Here is a 19,562-nt window from a genome sequence, read left to right as displayed (position 1 = left end):
CTCTTCCTGCCCTCAATCTTTCCCAGCATCAGGGTCTTTTCAAATGAGTCAGCTCTTCGCATCAGGTGGTCAAAGTATTGGAGTTTCAGCATCAATATAAGTCCTTCCAATGAACATTCAGGACTGATCCCCTTTAGGATGAACTGGTTAGATCTCCTTGCAGCCCAAAGGACTCTCAAGACCTAAATCAAATCCCATATGATTATACAGTGGAAATGACAAATAGATTCAAGGAATTAGATCTGATAGAGTGCCTGAAGAACTACTGATGTAAGTTCCTAACATTGTACAGGAGGCAGGAATCAAGACCATCCCCAAGAAAAAGAAATACCAAAAGGCAAAATGGTTGTCTGAGGAGACCTTACCAATAGATGAGAAAAGAAAAGCAAAAGGCAAAGGAGAAAAGGAAAGATATACCCATTTGAATGTAGAGTTCCAAAGAATAATAAGGAGAGATAAGAAAGCCTTTTTGACTGAACAATGCAAAGAAATATAGGAAAACAGTAGAGTGAGAATGACTACAGATCTCTTCAAGAAAATTAGAGATGCCAAGGGAACACTTCATGCAAAGATAGGCACAGTAAAGGACAGAAACAGTATGGACCTACCAGAAGCAGAAGATATTAAAAAGAGGTAGCAAGAACACACAGGAGAACTATATAAGAAAGATCTTAATGACCCAGGTAACCATGATGGTGTCATCACTCACCTAGAGCCAAACATCCTGGAATGTGAAGTCAAGTGGGCCTTAGGAAGAATCACTAAGAACAAAGCTAGTGGAGGTGATAGAATTCCAGCTGAGGTATTTCAAATCCTAAAAGATGATGCTGTGAAAGTGCTGCATTCAATATGCCAGAGAATTTGGAAAACTCAGCAGAGGCCACAGGACTGGAAAATGTCAGTTTTCATTTCAGTCCCAAAGAAGGGCAATGCCAAAGAATGCGCAAACTGCCGTGCAGTTGCATTCATTTCACATGCTAGCAGGGTGTTGCTCAGAGTCCTTCAGGCTGATCTGCAGCAGTATGTGAACTGAAAACTTCCAGACATACAAGCTGGATTTAGAAAGGGCAAAGGAATCAGAGATCAAATTGCCAACATCCATTGCATTATAGAAAAAGCTGCAGAATTCCAGAAAAACATCTACTTCTGCTTCTTTGACTATATTAAAGCTATTGATTGTTTGGATCACAACAAAATGTGGAAATTTCTTAGAGAAAGGGAATACCAAACCATCTTACCTGCCTCCTGTGAAGCCTGTGCAGTTCAGGAAGAAGCAGTTGGAGCCAGACACGGAACAGTGGACTGGTTCCGAACTGGGAGCAGCGTGTGTGAGGGCTGAGTATTGTCACCCTGGTTGTTTGACTTACATGCAGAATACATCATGTGAAATGCCAGGCTGGATGAATCACAAGCTGAAATCAAGATTGCCAGGAGAAATGCCAGTAACCTCGGATGTGCACATGACACCACCCTTATGGCAGAAAGTGAAGAGGAAATAGTCTCTTGATGAGGGTGAAGGAGCTGGCTTAAAACTCAACATCTAAAAATGTGAGATCACAGCATCAGACCCCATCACTTCATGGCAAATAGATGAGAAAACAATGAAAACAGTGACAGACTTTTTATTTTCTTGGGCTCCAAAGTCACTGTGGATGGTGACTACAGCCATGAAATTAAAAGATGCTTGCTCCTTGGAAGAAAAGCAATGGCAAACCTAGAGAGTGCATTAAATAGCACAGACATTACTTTGCTGACAAAGGTCCAAATAGTCAAAGGTATTGTTTTTCCAGTAGTCCTGTATGAATATGAGAACTGGACAGTTAAAAAAAAAAAAAAAAAAGCTGAGTGACAAAGATTGATGCATTTGAACTGTGGTGCTGGAGAAGACTCCTGAGAGTTCCTTGGATAGCAGGGAGATCAAACTAGTCAATCCTGAAGAAAAGCAATCCTCAGTGTTCACTGGAGGGACTGATGCTAAAGTTGAAAATCCATTACTTTGGCCTCCAGTGCAAAGAGCTGACCTACAGAGCCTAGAGGGACACATAAGAAATGGTCGCTATCCTCGAGGAGAAACAAAACTTTGTCAACAGAGGCAGTCTGGGCTTAAATTGATGGTTTGAGAGTTGCAGCTGTTAATAATCAATCAAGCATGAACAGGACACAATGTGATCTTTAAAAGACAAGTAGTCTTAATTTTGAGGCTTCCCAGGTGACTCAGTGGTAAAGAATCTGCCTGCCAATGCAAGAGATGCAGGAGAAGCTGGTTTGATCCCTGGGTTGGAAGATCCCCTGGAGGAGCAAATGGCAACCCAGTCCAGTATTCTTTCCTGGAAAATCCCATGGACAGAGGAGGCTGGAGTTGCTAAGAGTCGGACATGACTGAGTATGGTCACGGTCGTAATTCTAAAGAGAGAGGACAAGAAGGCAGTAGGTAAGAGGGTCAAGGGACAGCAAGGAGAAGTCAAAAAGAGGTATGTCTGGTAAACTCTCCATGAGCAGTTAACCAACAAAGGCTGCACGTACTTATCTATTTTATTTCATGTTGCTAACTTTCATGTTTCATTAGTTTTGTGTGGGAGCACATTATTCGTCCAACTAATTTTGCTTAAATGTTCTGATGAATGAATGCTAGTTAATGATGGCGCCAGAAACTGGAAGGTTTCCATCTATAAGTCATTTAGCTCAGCAGCAGACATCACACTGAGCCATGTTTAGAGACATACATGGTGCAGGGCGGTACCTTTGGGAACATCCAGCTTGGGAGCAATTCAGTAAATGCCTCCTAGGAAAAATCAACCAAGTTGAATGGCCTCTGCAAAGAGGTCTTAGTGATGCTAAGTATGGTTGAGAGTGGGAAAAGACAAAGGATTGGGTGACCAATTATTAAACCACCTTAAAAATCTAAGAAGAAAATTCCAAAAGTCTAGAATGAGGACAAAGGAGATATAAAAGAATGAAAGAAGAAAAAAATACTGCAGAGTTTGACTGGATAAAGTAGGGAGAACAAGGGAGAAAGAACTAGCAAGAAGAAGATATTTATAAGGGGTACTTAGAAGCTGATGATAGCTAAGGGCTATATAACTTCGCTGAGTTAAGACAGAACAGGATGACATGTTCCCAGGAGGTGATCTCAGTTAGAAAATAAGGATCAATTGGTATTTTTCCTAATCAGAAGAGTTGAGGGGATTGCAATAAGATATAGCAATAAAAGACTGAAGAGATCTTTAGAAGAAGACTGTATTTTTGGTGTCAGCATCAAGAATTTTTCTGGATTCTTCAGAATGATGCAGAGAGCCAGGTGAGCAGGTTTGGAGTAGGATTGCTGATAGAAGGCATTTCCTTCCCCAGCATTTCACACCTGGGCCCTGTGATACAGTCCTGTGGCAACAGGAAACTGACTACCCAGAGCATCTCAACACTTTTTGTGTGTCCAGACAGAGGAGAAGGGAGGACGAGTATGGACGGAATACCCTCAGAATGCCAGACTCTATTCCTCCCATCATCAGCCTGACTTTCTTCTGAAAGAGAAAGACTTGGCAAACAGAGACTCTACTATTCAAATAAAATTAAACACAATGAACTATAGGCACTTTTCTAGACATAAATCTACCTTAAGTAAGTCCCCTTAATGGGACTTTTTTTTTTTTTAATCTGAAATAACCTTCCTCTCTTTTTCATTGATGAAATCCTTCCGGGTCTTCAGAATCCATCAGGAATGCCATTCCCTCTAAGAATATTTTCTGACTACCTTTTACCCTAACCATGGATTGAGTTAGATACTGTGGCAGATGACATTTTCCAAAGATGCCTGCACTGATATATATCCCACTGCACACGTCCTTCCTTATATCATGACACTGACATTTCTCCATAGAAAGGTGGGAAATTGGTTCCCCTACACTGACCTAAGTAGATCTTTGTCATGTCTCAGAAACATTGTGATGGAAGTACATGGCAGGTGAAACTAGGTCGTAAAAGGCAATGTGGCTTCTGCCTGGCTCTCTCTTGGCATAATTGCCTTAGGAACCCAGATGCCATGTTCTGAAGAAGCTCAGACTGTATGAAGAGACCATATGTTCTGAGCAAGAGCCCCAGCTCGGCCCCCAGCCAACATATCCCACATGTGAGTGAATGAACCTTCAAGTGATTTCAGCCCTTAGCCTTCAAATTTTCTGCTAAAGACTTCAGACATTGTAGAGAGGAGACAAACTCTCCCTGAGGTGCCCTGCCTTAATCCTGTACCAACGGAAAAGGTGAGAGATAATAAATAATTTTTGTTGCCTTAAGCCATCTTTCATGACTCTACAGTACTCATTTTAATGAAATCATTGGTCTTATTACACTATATTATAACTTGATCACTTTATCAATCACAAGATTGGGAAATCTCAAATGGCTGGAATCATGTCGTTTTACTTGTATGTCTCCAAGACCTAGAACAGGGCAATAAATATTTGTTGGGCAGATGAATTTTCAGAGACCCCATCTTATTTCGCTCTATCCACCCCTGAAACCTACCTAGGACCACTGATAGTACGAGGATGAAACTTGATTAAGTATTAGCTGTGGCCAGGATAGGAGCTTAGCTGTCTTATGGAATAATTAAAGACACTAATACTCTGTGACTGACAGCTTGGGGAAGCTAGGTGGGTTTGCCAATTATTAAACTTGTCTCTCAGTTTCACTCACCTTTCTATATTTCTTTGTGATGTCAAAGCTGATAACTCTGAAAACCACTGTCTGTTTTGGCAACCAGACCCCTGTTAGTGCCAAGCAGGGTCCCTTAGAGGTGTGGGAAGAACGGAGAAGTGGAAGGGGCTGGTTCCCACACCCCAGTAGCATCAGCAATCTTCCCTCACCAATACTTCTCACTCCAACAAAGGCATTTCCCTTGGCAGATGTTGAATCTACTTTAAGTTTCTCTAACACTCACAGAACCAGCCTATCACACCCTTCATGGACATGGCACCATCTCCTCCTCAGAGGCCTGGGCTTTAGCCCATTTTCCCCCTTGTTCCTCCAGCTCTAAGGGCTAAGCCTGCTTCCTTCAGATGCTATCATTTGGATACCATAGTGTCTCCTATTTGCTCTTTCACATATTCAATTCCTACTAACCCTACTTAGGAAAAATTTAACCAAGGAGGTGAAAGATCTATAAATTAAAAACTATAAAACAGAACAGATGGCAGAGGGGTAAGTGAATGTGGGTTACATCTCTCTCTACGGATACATGAGGAATACACTTTTAGACACAGTATTGCTTGCAGAACACAGCTGAAAGTGGACAGGAGTACCTGACCAGCAGAAAAGAATTAATGAAGAAACGTACAGAGACAAACAATACAATTGCTGAAATGAAAAACAGTCTAGAAGGAATCAATAGCAGGATGTCTGAAGCAGAAGAATGGATCAGTTAGCTGGAAGATAAAATGGTGGAAATAACTTCTGAAGAGGAGAATAAAGCAAAAAGAATGAAAACTACTGAGGATAGTCTCAGAGTCCTCTGGGACATTATCAAATGCACCAACGTTAGAATTATAGGGGTCCCAGCAGAAGAAGAGAAAAAAAAAAAAGGTATGAGAAAATCTTTGAAGAGATTGTAGCTGAAAATTTCCCCAACATGGAAAAGGAAATAGTCAATCAAATCCAACAGGTACAAAGAGTTCCATACAGGATAAACCCAAGGAGAAACACGCCAAGATACATAATAATCAAACTTACAAAGGCTAAACACAAAGAAAGAATATTAAAAGCAGCAAGGGAGAAGCAACAAGCAACAAGGGAAACTCCATATGCTTAACAGCTGATCTTTCAGCGGAAACTCTGCAGGCCAGAAGGGAATGGCAGGATATCTTTAAAGTACTGAACGAGAAAAATTCACAACCAAGATTACTGTACCTGGCAAGGATCTCATTCAAAATTGATGGGGGGAAAAAAGCTTTTCAGACAAGCAAAGGATAAAAGAATTTAGTACCACCAAACCAGCTTTACAACAAATGTTAAAGGGACTTAGGAAATAGAAGAAAAAGATCTACAAAAACAAACCCGAAACAATTAAGAAAATAGCAATAGTAACATATATATCACTAATTACTTTAAATGTAAATATACTCAATGCTCGAACCGAAAGACAGACTGGCTAAATGGATAAAAAACAAGACATGCTGTCTACAAGAAATGCATTTCAGACCTAAAGACACATACAAAATGAAAGTGAGAGGATGGAAAACTATATTCCATGCAAATGAAAATCAAAAGAAGGCTGGAGTAGCAATCCTCATATCAGACAAAGTAGACCTTAAAATAAGGAAGATTCCAAGAGATAAGGAAGGACACAACATAATGATCAAGGATTGATCCAAGAGGAAGACATAATAATTGTAAAGATCTATGCACCCAACATAGGAGAAACTCAATACATCAGACAAATACTAACAGACATGAAAGGAAAAACTGACAGTAACACAATAATAATAGGAGACTTTAACACCCCAATCACACTAGTGGACAGATCATCAAAACAGAAAATTAATAAGGAAACACAAGTCATAAATGATATATTAGATGAGATGGATCTCATTGATATCTTCAGGACATCCCATCCAAATGCAGAAGAACACACCTTCTTCTCAAGTGCACAAGGAACATTCTTCAGTATAGACCATATCTTGGGTCACAAATAAAACTTCAGTAAATTTAAGAGAATTGAACTCGTATCAAGCATCTTTTCCAACCACGATGGTATGACTAGATATCAACTACAAGAAAAAAAACGATAAAAAACACAAACACATGGAGATAAAACAATACAGTTTTAAATAACAAACAGGTTACTGAAGAAATCAAAAGGGAAATCAAAAAATTCCTAGAAACAAATCACAATGAAAACATGACAACTCAAAACCTATGGGATGCAGCAAAAGCAGTTCTAAGAGGAAACTTTATAGCAATATAATTCTACCTCAAGAAAGAAGAAAAACATCTAGTAGTAACCTAATTTTGTACCTAAAATAGCTAGAAAAAGAAAAAATACCCCCAAAATTAGCAGAAGGAAAGACATCATAAAGATCAGAGCAGAAATAAATGAAAAAGAAATGAAAGAATAGTAAAAATTAATAAAACTAAAAGCTGGTTCTTTGAGAAGATGAACAAAATTGACAAATCTTTAGCCAGACTCGTCAAGGAAAAAAAGAGAGAAGAATCAAATCAACAAAATTAGAAATGAAAAAGGAGAGGTTACAACAGACATTGCAGAAATGCAAAGGAGTATGAGAGACCACTAGGAATTACTATGTAGCAATAAAATGGATAACCTGGAAGAAATGGAAAGATTGTTAGAAAAGTTCAATCATTCAAGACTGAATCAGGAAGAAATAGAACTGATAAACAATCCAATTACAAGCATGGATTTCGAAGCAGTGATCAAAAATTTCCTAAAAAATCAAAGTCCAAGACCAGATGGCTTCACTGGAGAATTCTATCAAACATTCAGACAAGAGCTAATGCCTATCCTTCTAAAACTCTTTCAAAAAATTGCAGAGGAAGGAACACTTCCAAACTCATTCTACAAGGCCACCATCAACCTGATACCAAGACCAAATACAACACACAAAAAAGAAAACTACAGGGCAATATCACTGATGAACATAGATGGAAATATCCTCAACAAAATTTTAGCAAACAGTATTCAACAACACATTAAAATCCTCATACACCATGATCAAGTTGGGTTTATTCCAGGGATGCAAGGATTCTTCAATATATGGAAGTCAATCAATGTGAATACACTATATTAACAAACTGAAGGATAAAAACCATATGATAATCACAATAGATGCAGAAAAAGCCTTTGAAAAAAATTCAGCACCCATTTATGATTAAAACTCTTCAAAAAAATGGGCATTAAAGGAACTTACCCCATCATAGTAAGGACCATATATGATAAGCCTACAGAAACATTACTCTCAATGGTGAAAAAATGAAAGCATTCCCTCTATGATTAGAAACAAGATAAGGGTGTTCACTTTCATCACTATTATTCAACATAGTTTTGGAAGTCCTAGAGACAGCAATCAGAGAAGAAAAAGAAACAAAAGGAATCAAGATTGGAAAAGAAGTAGTAAAGCTGTCACTGTTTGCAGATGACATGGTATTATTCATAGAAAACCCTAAAGATAGTAGCAGAAAATTACTAGAGCTAATCAGTAAGTTTAGCAAAGTCATAGGATATAAAATCCCTATACAGAAATCACTTGCATTCCTATACACTAACAATGAAAAAATCCCATTCACCATTGCAACAAAAAGAATAAAATATTTAGGAATAAACTTACCTAAGGAGACAAAAGAACAGTATACAGAAAATTATAAGACACTGATGAAAGAAATCAAAGAGGACATAAACAGATGGAGAGATATCCCATGTTCCTGTGTAGGAAGGAGCAATATTGTGAAAATGACTATACTACCAAATGCAATCTACAGATTCAGTGTGATCCCTATCAAATTACCACTGGAAATTTTCACAGAACTAGAACAAAAAATTTCACAATTCATAAGGAAACACAAAAGACCCCAAATAGCCAAAGCAGTCTTGAGAAAGAAGAATGGAGCTGGAGGAATCAACCTTCTTGACTTCAGATTATACTACAAAGTTGCAGTCATCAAGACAGTATGGCACTGGCCAAAAACAGAAATAGAGATCAATATAACAAGATAGAAAGCCCAGAAATAAACCCTTGCATCTACGGGTACCTTATTTTTGACAAAGGAGGCAAGAATATACAATGGGGCAAAGACAACATCTTCAGTACGTGTTGCTGGGAAAACAACTGCTACATTGAAAAGAATGAAATTAGAACACTTTCTAACATCATACACAAAGATAAACTCAAAACGGATTAAAGACCTAAATGTAAGACCAGAAACTATAAAACTCTTAAGAGAAAAACATAGGCAGAACACTCAATGACATTAAATCAAAGCAAAATCCTTTATGACCTACCTCCTAGAGTAATGGCAATAAAAACAAAAGTAAACAAATGGGACCTGATTAAACTCTAAAGCTTTTGCACAGCAAAGGAAACTACAAACAAGGTGAGAAGACAATCCTCAGAATGGGAGAAAATAATAGCCAGTGAAACAATGGACAAAGGATTAATTTCCAAAATATACAAGCAGCTCATACAACTCAAAACCAGAAAAACAAAGAACCCAATCAAAAAGTGGGGAAAAGATCTAGACAGACATTTTTCCAAAGAAGACATACAGATGGCTAACAAACACATGAAAAGATACTCAACATCACTCATTATTTGAGAAATGCAAATCAAAACTACACTGAAATATCACCTCACACTGGTCAGAATGGCCATCATCAAAAAGTCTACAAACAGTAAATGCTGGAGAGGTTGTGGAGAAAAGGGAACACTCTTACATGGTTGGTGGGAATGTAAATTGATACAGACGCTATCAAAGACAGTATGGAGATTCTTTAAAAAAAAAAAAAAAAGAAAAAAAAACTAGGTTAAATCCACCATATGACCCAGCAATCCCACTCCTCAGCACATACCCTGAGGAAACCAAAATTGAAAGAGACACATGTATCCCATTGTTCATTGAAGCACTATTTACGATAGCTGAACATGGAAGCAACCTAGTTGCTCATTGATAGATGAATGGTAAAAAAGTCCTGGTACATATACACAATGGGATGTTACTCAGTCATAAAAAGGAACACATTTGAGTCACTTCTAATGAAGTGGATGAACCTAGAGCCTATTATGCAGAGTGAAATAAGTCAGAAAAAGAAAGATAAATATTGTATACTAAGGCATATATCCAGAATCTAGAAAGACGGTACTGAAGAATTTATTTGCAGGGCAGCAATGAAGAATCAGACACATACAACAGACTTATGAAAATGGGGAGAGGGAAGAAGAAGGTGATATATATGGAGAGAGTAACACAGAAACTTACATTACCATATGTTAAATAGATAGCCAATGGGAATTTGCTTTATGCCTCAGGAAAGTCAAACAGGGGTTCTGTATCAACCTAGAGAGGTGGGATGCGGAGGGAGATGGGAGGGAGTTTCAAGAGGGAGGGGATATATGTATACCTATGGCTGACTCATGTTGAGTTTTGACAGAAAACAAGAAAGTTCTGTAAAGCAATTATCCTTCAATTAAAAAATAAATAAATTTTAAAAACAAAAATATTGTAAAGTAATTAGCCTCCACTAATAAAAATAAATGGAAAAAAATGAAAAGGTCAAAACAAACAAACAAAAAATACTATAAGACATTTAAGAAAGAAATTGAGGAAGATATAAATAAATAGAAAAAGATCTCATTTTCATGTATTGGAAGAATTAATATTGCTAAAATGCCCAAAGTATCCAAAACAATCCACATATTCAACGCAATGCCTATCAAAATCCCAATGGCATTTCTCTCTCTCACACACAAAACTCCTAAATCTTGTGTGGAACTACAGAAAACATTAAATAGCTAAAGTAATCTTGTGGAAGAATAACAAAGCTGGAGACATTACACTTCCTGACTTCAAACTCTGATATAAAACTATAATAGTGACAACATCCTGGTACTGTCATAAAGAGAGATTCATAGCCCAAAGAACAGAATAGAGAGCACCAATTTAAAAATAAAACAAAAACACATGTATAAGGTTAACTATTTTTTTGACAAGGATGTCAAGAATACACAATGGAAAAAAGATAGTCTCTTTACTAAGTGAAGATGACAAAACTGTATTCCCAGGTGGAAGAAAATGATACTATACTCTTGTCTCCCACCATACACAAAAATTAACTTGGATTGGATTGGTTAAAGACTTAAATATAAGACTTGAAGTCATAAAGCTTCTAAAAGAAAACATAGGGGGCAAGCATCTTGACTTTGGTCTTGATAACGATTGTTTTAGATTTGACATGAAAAGTGTAGGCAAAAATAAATAAATAAAAATAAACAAGTGAGACTATATAAAACTAAAAAGCTATACAAAACAAAGAAATTATTCCACAAAATGAAAATCAACCTATGGAATTGGATAAAACATTTGCAAACCATATATTGGGTAAGAGGTTAATATCCAAAATGCTTATATTAAGGAATTCATACAACTCAATAGCAAACAAAACAAATAACCTGATTTTTAAAAATGAGCAAAGGACCTGAACAGATATTTTTCAAAGACAACAGGTTTATAAAAGAGTTCTCAATGTAATCATCAGGAAAATGCAGATCTAAATCCACAATGAGATATCATCTCACACATAGAATGACCACTATCAAAAACACAGAAAATAGTAAGTGTTGGCAAGGATGTGGAGAAGAAGGAACCCTCATGCACTATTGCTGGGAAGGTAAATTGGTACAGCCACTATGGAAAGCAGTATGGCAGTTTCTAAAAATTAAAAATAGAGCTACTATATACAGTCATGCAAGCCCATTTCTGGTATACATCCAGAAGAAATGAAGTCAGCAAGAAATATCTGCACTCCTATGTTCACTGTAGCATTATTTACACTATACAAGACATGGAAGCAACTTAAGTATCTATAAATGAATGAATGGATAAAGAAGATTGATAATACATATATGTATACACATAGACACGCACACACACAGACACACACACACACACACACACACACATATAATGGGCTTCTGTGGTGGCTCAGATCATAAAGAATTTGCCTGCAGGAGACTTTGGTTCAATCCCTGGATCGGGAAAATCCCCTGGAGAAGGGAATGGCTACGCACTTCAGTATTCTTGCCTGGAGAATTTCATGGACAAAGGAAGTGGTGGGCTACAGTCCATGGGATCAGAAAGAGTCAGACATGACTGAGCAACTAACAATACACATATGTATGTGGATTCACACACACAATGGATTTATCAAGTCATAGAAAAGAAGGAAAACCTGCTATTATGACAATATGGATAAACCTGGGAGATATTATGCTAAGTGAAATAAGTCAGACACAGAAAAATAAATGCTGTATGATCTCACTTATATGTAGAATTTTAAAAAGTCAAACTCATAGAACCAGTAGAATAGTAGAGGATAGGAAATATGGACATGTTGGTCAATGGGTGCAAACTTTCAGTTATAAGATGAATAATTTCTGGGGATCTAATGTACAGCATGGTGATCATAGTTAATAATACTTCACTGTATACTTGAAATTTGCTAAAAGAGCATGTTTTAAAATACATTTTAAGTGTTCTCATCAAACACTCACATTAAGGTCTACATGAGGTAATGGATGTATTAGTTAATTTGATTGTGGTGATCATTTCACAATATACATGTATTAGATCATCATATTGCACAGCTTAAAATTACCTTGTACAATATAAATAAAGATAACTTTTATTTGTCAACCATACCTCAATAAGGCTAGAAAAGAATTTTATGAATTGAAACCATTTTGCCTCTTACCATAAAAAATTTCACTGAGTTCTTAAAATCTTTAAAACAGGCTGTTGGATTTTTCTGGTTGGTATTTTCATTTTATTTTCTCACTAGTGCAGTTTAAAAAATAAATAATCCACTTTTCCACAGACAAACAAGGTCCCATATTTACCTATAAAAGACAAAAGCAAATAATATTTATCTAGTGTACACAAAACTCCAACGACAACAAAATGGAAGGCAAGGCTTTCTTTTTTTCTTTTTTTTTTTTGTGAGAGTTGTTTATTGCTATGAGATGTTCTTTCCCCCTTTTCGGAGAGATTGTGTGTCTGTGTGTGTTTTATCATCAGTTTTACTAAAGGTTAATCTGTGTGGTAGGTGACAGAAGGTGACAGAGCCTAATGAACCATGTGTGGCATCACTAATCAGGAGGAACAGCTAGGGACAACCTGGCAAGTACTGCCTAAATCAAACTCTGAGCACCAGGTATAAAGTACACAAGCACCAGCAAAGGACATCATCTATCTTTTTAAAAGCCATTCCCGAGCTATATTTTTCAAGGCTAAAGAGGAGTTGATCGTATCATGCTGTTTGTGCTTTCTTTTTTCTAATAATCGACAGTAGATTGTGTATTTTGTTTCCTTGACACCAAAACCACACCTCTCTCTCTTGAATTCTGCTTTTAGGGCTACAGAGTAAACCACTAATCTCAATCTCCCAGCTTGCCTTGCATCTAGTAGTAACAAGTGACATCTTTACCATCAAGTGATCCCTAATATGCAAGCAGATCAGAGTTCTAGAAACAAAACTATGCCCACCAGAAAAGGGTTTTAAACTGGCACAGCCTTCTGTCTACCACCATTTTTCCTGAATGGTAGGAATGTTGGCATCATATTTGGCAATTCAACAACTGACTTGTGTCTAAGAGGCAACAGCTATAGGGAAGAAAATGCATAATTTAACTAAGAGTAGCACAAAGAAAATGCAGAAAAAATCTCAACTTCTGACAGTGATGTGGAGTAACTGACCCAACACAAATAACTTCTTCTTTTATGAGAAAAATGAACCCCTATTTCTTCAAAACCCTCTAGCCTCCTTTTATCAAAACAGAAAGTATTTTTAGCTGGTACAGAGATGTAATGTGGTTTACTATAAAGTCTAATGATGTAATATGGATGATGATAACAATTATGAGTCAAGAATAGCACCTTATTTTTTTTTTTTTAGGAATAGCATTTTAAACAGAGGATATATCAATACTATAAATAGTAATCAATAATATAAACAATTTTAAGTGTGAAGTTCCACAATAAGAGTGATGACAAAAATGACTGTGATAGCTAAGAATTACCCTGTTTATAACAATAATAACTACAATAATAACTATGGTGGGAGTGAATTAAAATAGGTTGAAAAGAGAGTGAATGTTGGGGTTGGAAACATATATGCCCAAGAGAGATACAATTAAAAAAAAAAAAAAACTTTGCCTAACAAATAAATGAAAGAGATTATCTTTTTATTCACCAGGAGCATGCAGATTAAAATCCCAATCTGCTAGGACTATATACTACCTAAATAGCTACGCTTAAAAAGACAGGCAATAATATCAAAGATTGAAGATGTGAAGCAATTAGAACTCCCAACACTACTCATGGGGATGACTTTTATATAACCATTCTGAAAGACTGTTTGGAAATATCTACTAAAGCTCATTCTTTGCTCACCTTAAGACCCAGCAATCATACTCCTAGGTATTTATCCAAGACTAACACATCAATATACTCATTAAAAATCATCCCAAAGAATGTTCATAGCATAATTACTCATAAAAGCCCTAAACTGGAAACTACTCAAATGTCCATTAACAGCTGAATGGATTTATCAACTAGGGCATATCCATACAACAGAATGGTATACAGCAATAAGAATGAACCAGACTACATGCAGTATCAAGAATCTCATAAATATAATGCTCAATGGAAGAAGGTCAACATTAAAGAGTACAAACTGCATGCTCAATTTGTATAAAAGTCAAAGATCAGCAAAAGCTATCGATGCTGTTAGATGTCAGCACAGTGTTTATTCCTGACACAGGTGGAGAGGTAGTAAATAGAAGACACAAGAGGGGCTCTGTGGTTGTGCTGATGTTCTGTTTATTAATCTAGGTGTTGGTTCTACAATTGGATTCGTTTCCTGAAAATACCTTGAGTTGAACACTTGCAACTTGTAAAATTAAGTTTACCTAAAATAATTATTGGAGTATGTTTCCACAAAGGCAAAATAACACAATTTCACATCAGCTATGTGATAATATTGTAAAGTAATTAGCCTCCAACTAATAAAAATAAATGGAAAAAAAAGAAGAAAAAAAAAAAAAGAAAAAAAAAAAAAAAATAACAAAAGGGCATATACTCAACTCATATGCTATCATATGTTCTATTAAGAACAAACATGCTGGGCTTCCAGTTCAAGATGGCGGAGTGGAAGGACATGTGCTCATATCCTCCTGCGAAAGCACCAAAATCACAACTGGCTGTTGAACAACCATTGACAGGAGGACACTGGAATCCACCAAAAAAAGATAGCCCACATCCAAAGACAAAGAAGAAGCCACAGTGAGGTGGTAGGAGGGGTATAATCATGATCAAACTAAATCCCATAACCGCCAGGTGGGTGAGCCACAGACTCGAGAACATTAATACCAAAGAAGTTCTCCCACTATTCTGAAGGTTCTGAATCCCAAATCAGGCTTCCCAGCCTGGGGATCTGACAAAGGGACTGGAAATCCCCAGGGAATCTGGCCTTTAGAGTTATCAGATTTGATTAATGGCCTTCCAGAGGACTGAGGGAAACAGAGACTTCAGTCTTAGAGGGCACAACCAAAATTTTGTGCACACCAAGACCCAGAGGAGAGGACAGTGACCCCACAGGAGACTGAACCAAAACTACCTGCTAGTGTTAGAGGGCCTCCAGTGAAGGTGTGGGTTGGCACGGCTCACCACAGGGATGGGGGCCCCTGGTGTTATCTTGGAGTCCACCATTATCCCTACCCTCATCTCACACGCTAGTAAAGTAATGCTCAAAATTCTCCAAGCCAGGCTTTAGCAATACGTGAACTGAGAACTTCCAGATGTTCAAGCTGGTTTTAGAAAAGGCAGAGGAACCAGAGATCAAATTGCCAATATCTGCTGGATCATCGAAAAAGCAAGACAGTTCCAGAAAAAACATCTATTTCTGTTTTATTGACTACGCCAAAGCCTTCGACTGTGTGGATCACAATAAACTGCTGAAAATTCTGAGAGACATGGGAATATCAGACCACCCGACCTGCCTCTTGAAAAACCTGTATGCAGGTCAGGAAGCAACAGTTAGAACTGGACATGGAACAACAGACTGGTTCTAAATAGGAAAAGGAGTACGTCAAGGCTGTATATTCTCACACTGCTTATTTAACTTATACGCAGAGTACATCATGAGAAACGCTGGGCTGGAGGAAGCACAAGCTGGAATCAAGATTGCCGGGAGAAATATCAGTAACCTCAGATATGCAGATGACACCACCCTTATGGCAGAAAGTGAAGATGAACTAAAAAGCCTCTTGATGAAAGTGAAAGAGGAGAGTGAAAAAGTTGGCTTAAAGCTCAACATTCAGAAAACTAAGATCTTGGCATCTGGTCCCATCACTTCAGGGCAAATAGACAGTGGAAACAGTGTCAGACTTTATTTTTTTTTGGCTCCAAAAAAATGGTGACTTCAGCCATGAAATTAAAAGACGCTTACTCCTTGGAAAGAAAGTTATGACCTATCTAGACAGCATATTAAAAAACAGAGACATTACTTTGCCAACAAATGTCCGTCTGGTCAAGGTTATGGTTTTTCCAGTGGTCATGTATGGATGTGAGAGTTGGACTGTAAAGAAAGCTAAGTGCCAAAAAATTGATGCTTTTGAACTATGGTATTGGAGAAGACTCTTGAGAGTCCCTTGGGCTGCAGGGAGATCCAACCAGTCCATCTGGAAGGAGATAAGTCCTGGATGTTCACTGGTAGGACTGATGCTGAAGCTGAAACTCCAATACTCTGGCCACCTCACACAAAGAGTTGACTCATTGGAAAAGACCCTGATGCTGGGAGCGATTGGGGGCAGGAGGAGAAGGGGACGACAGAGGATGAGATGGCTGGATGGCATCACCGACTCGATGGGCATGAGTTTGAGTAAACTCAGGGAGTTTGTGATGGACAGGGAGGCCTGGCGTGCTGCGATTCATGGGGTCGCAAAGAGTGGGACACGACTGAGCAACTGAACTGAACTGATTATCCCTACCATAGACCTCAGGGTTGAGTTGCCTCAGGGGAGTGCAATACCACCCAAGAGCCGATAATTGGATTAGGTTTTACTGAGCAGGGATCTGTCAACCAGAGCAAGACCTAGTTTTTCCCATTGCCAGTCCCTCCAATCAAGAAGCTTACACAAGCATCTTAGCCTCATCCATCAGAAGCAACACAGAACAGCCAAGAAGAAATACAATCTCACAGCAGCTAAAACAAAAACCGTATTACAGAAAGTTAATCACGATAAAAAAGCAGAAAGTTATGTTCCAGAAGAAAGGACAAGATAAAACCCCAGAAAAACAACTAAATGAAGCAGAGATAGGCAACCTTCCAGAAAAAGAACTCAGAATAATGACAGAGAAGATGATCCAGGATCTCAGGGAAAGAATGGAGGCAAAGATTGAGAAGATGCAAGAAATGTTTACCATTTACCAAAGACCTAGAACAAACAACTAAAAAAGTAAACAACTAAAGAACAAACAAACAGAGGTGAATAATACACTAGAAGGAATCAATAGCAGAATAACTGAGGCAGAAGAATGAATAAACGACCTGGAGGACAGAATGGTGGAAATTACTGCCACAGTACAGAATATAGAAAAAAGAAAAGAAAAGAAATGAAGACAGTCTAAGAGACCTCTGGACCAGCATTAAACACACAAACATTCACATTATAGGGGTCCCAGAAGGAGAAGAGAGAAAAAAAAGGACCTAAGAAAATATCTGAAGAGATGATAGCTGAAAACCTCCCTAACATGGGAAAGGAAATAATCAACCAGGTCCAAGAAACAGAGAGCCCCAAGAAGGATAAACTCAAGGAAGAATACACAAAGCCATATAGTAATCACATTGACAAAAATTAAAGACAGAGATAAAATATTAAAAGCAATCAGGGAAAAATGACAAATAACATACAAGGGAACTCCCATCAGGCTATCAGCTGATTTCTCAACAGTAACTCTACAAGCCAGAAGGGAATGACATGATGTATTTAAAGTGATGACAGAGAAGAAACTACAACCAAGAACACTCTACCCAGCAAGACTCTCCTTCAGATTTGATAGAGGAATCAAAAGCTTTCCAACAAAAGTTAAGAGAATTCAGCAATAGCAAACCAGCTTTAAAACAAATGCTAAAGGAACTCCTCTAGGCAGGAAACACAAGAGAAGGAAAAACGCTACAGAAATTAAACCCCCAACAATCAAGAAAATGGTAATATGATCATACATATTGATAATTGCCTTAAATGTAAATGGAATAAATGCAACAACCAAAAGACATAGACCGAGTGGATGAAAACAGATGCATGTATGCACTTCCACTTAACCACATCACTCTGCTTGACCCCTCTAAAATGTATGTAATTATTTTATATTGTTAAGTTAATCACATTCACATTATGGTTTGCAATTATAATTATCTTTTATTTTTTGCCTGGCTATTGATTGTGACAACTGATAAACATCTTTTACTATTGTGATTATATAACTATTACTCACTTAATACCATTGTATCATGATTGGTCAACAGAAAAATAATAGAACTCTATATCACCAAAACTAGAATCTAAAAGAAAGACCTGTAATCAGTTTTTAAAATCCAGATGCATATCAGAATTATCTCAATTTTTTTTGAAAAATACAAATGTTCAGGTATTGCTTTTTTTCTCCAGAGCTCCATATATGTTTCCAATGAGCAGTCATGTTTAAAAACTACTGGACCATATGTTGATCTTTTTCTTTTATCTAGTTTGTTTCACTTTTTCTACTTTATATTCAGTGCTCCCATTTCATTAGTTTATGTTCTCCAATTTATCCATCTCTTCTTTTTTTTTTTTTTGCTGTTTTTCTCAAGCCTTTATCAAGTGCAGTAAAAAAAGCTTTTGTATACATATATGTATGTATAATATATATATTTCAGAAAACATTGATTTTTGCCTAACTAAAAATATTATGATATTGTGATTCAACTTGTCTGACTTAGTATGAATAGAATGCTAGATTACTAATTAAAAATAGATATAAAAAAAAAAAAAAAAACCCATAAAGGTTTACTGTATAGCATAGGGAACTATAGTCAATATCTTGTAATAACCTATGATGGAAAATAATTTCAAAAATGATATATGTGTATTTGTATAACTGAATCACCTTGCTGTGTACCTGAAACATAGTCAACTATACTTCAATAAAATATACATATATATATATATATATTTTAAAAAAGAACAAACATGCTAAAACTAGACGAGGTTCACTGATCTCTACAGAAGAACTTCTAAATGATCAAATTCAGCAATGATGAACACCAACAATCTCTACAAGGAAGAGAAAACCTCACTCAATTATACATTCAAACATCTGTTTAGTGACTGATAGGTATCAGACACTATTTTAAGAGCTGGAGATTCAGTGATGAGTAAGATAAACGAAAATCTCACCCTTATGGATCTTATGTTGCCTTCCTCTAAGTTCCAGAACAAAAAACATCTAAAAAATTCGCTTGTGTATCCTAGGTAATTCCATCAAAAGTATAGCTGAGGCTGCCTCCTACGTAAAGGCCGTATAGTCAAGACTTCTTGACTCAGTTTCATTTGCTAATAAGGTCACTTAACTCGAGTTAACTATGAATTGGATATAAATGTGTATAATGGTATGTGTGTCTTTGTAAAAAGCACAGACAGACTCAGAGGGTTTGAGTTTGTCACTGATCGTAAACCACATAGAGCATGTGAGATTGTCCAAGAGACAACTTATAATATGATGAAGTAAAGTGAAGGAAGGGAGCGTGG

General features: G+C 37.1%; 1 protein-coding gene and 1 pseudogene across 1 annotated transcript in view; both read right to left on the bottom strand.

Annotated features, from left to right (window-relative positions):
• CPNE4 (copine 4) overlaps window positions 1–19,562 on the bottom strand; it is a 653,986-nt gene that overhangs the window by 466,489 nt on the left and 167,935 nt on the right. The gene's annotated exons all lie outside the window — the stretch shown is intronic.
• Window positions 1–19,562, bottom strand: part of LOC136173512 (activity-dependent neuroprotector homeobox protein-like) — a 43,428-nt pseudogene that overhangs the window by 4,562 nt on the left and 19,304 nt on the right.

This window comes from Muntiacus reevesi, chromosome 8 (assembly GCF_963930625.1).
Source record: "Muntiacus reevesi chromosome 8, mMunRee1.1, whole genome shotgun sequence".
NCBI classification, from domain to species: Eukaryota; Metazoa; Chordata; class Mammalia; order Artiodactyla; family Cervidae; genus Muntiacus; species Muntiacus reevesi.
The sequence above is the reverse complement of the archived record's forward strand: the minus strand, read 5'-3'. Positions and strand labels throughout refer to the sequence as shown.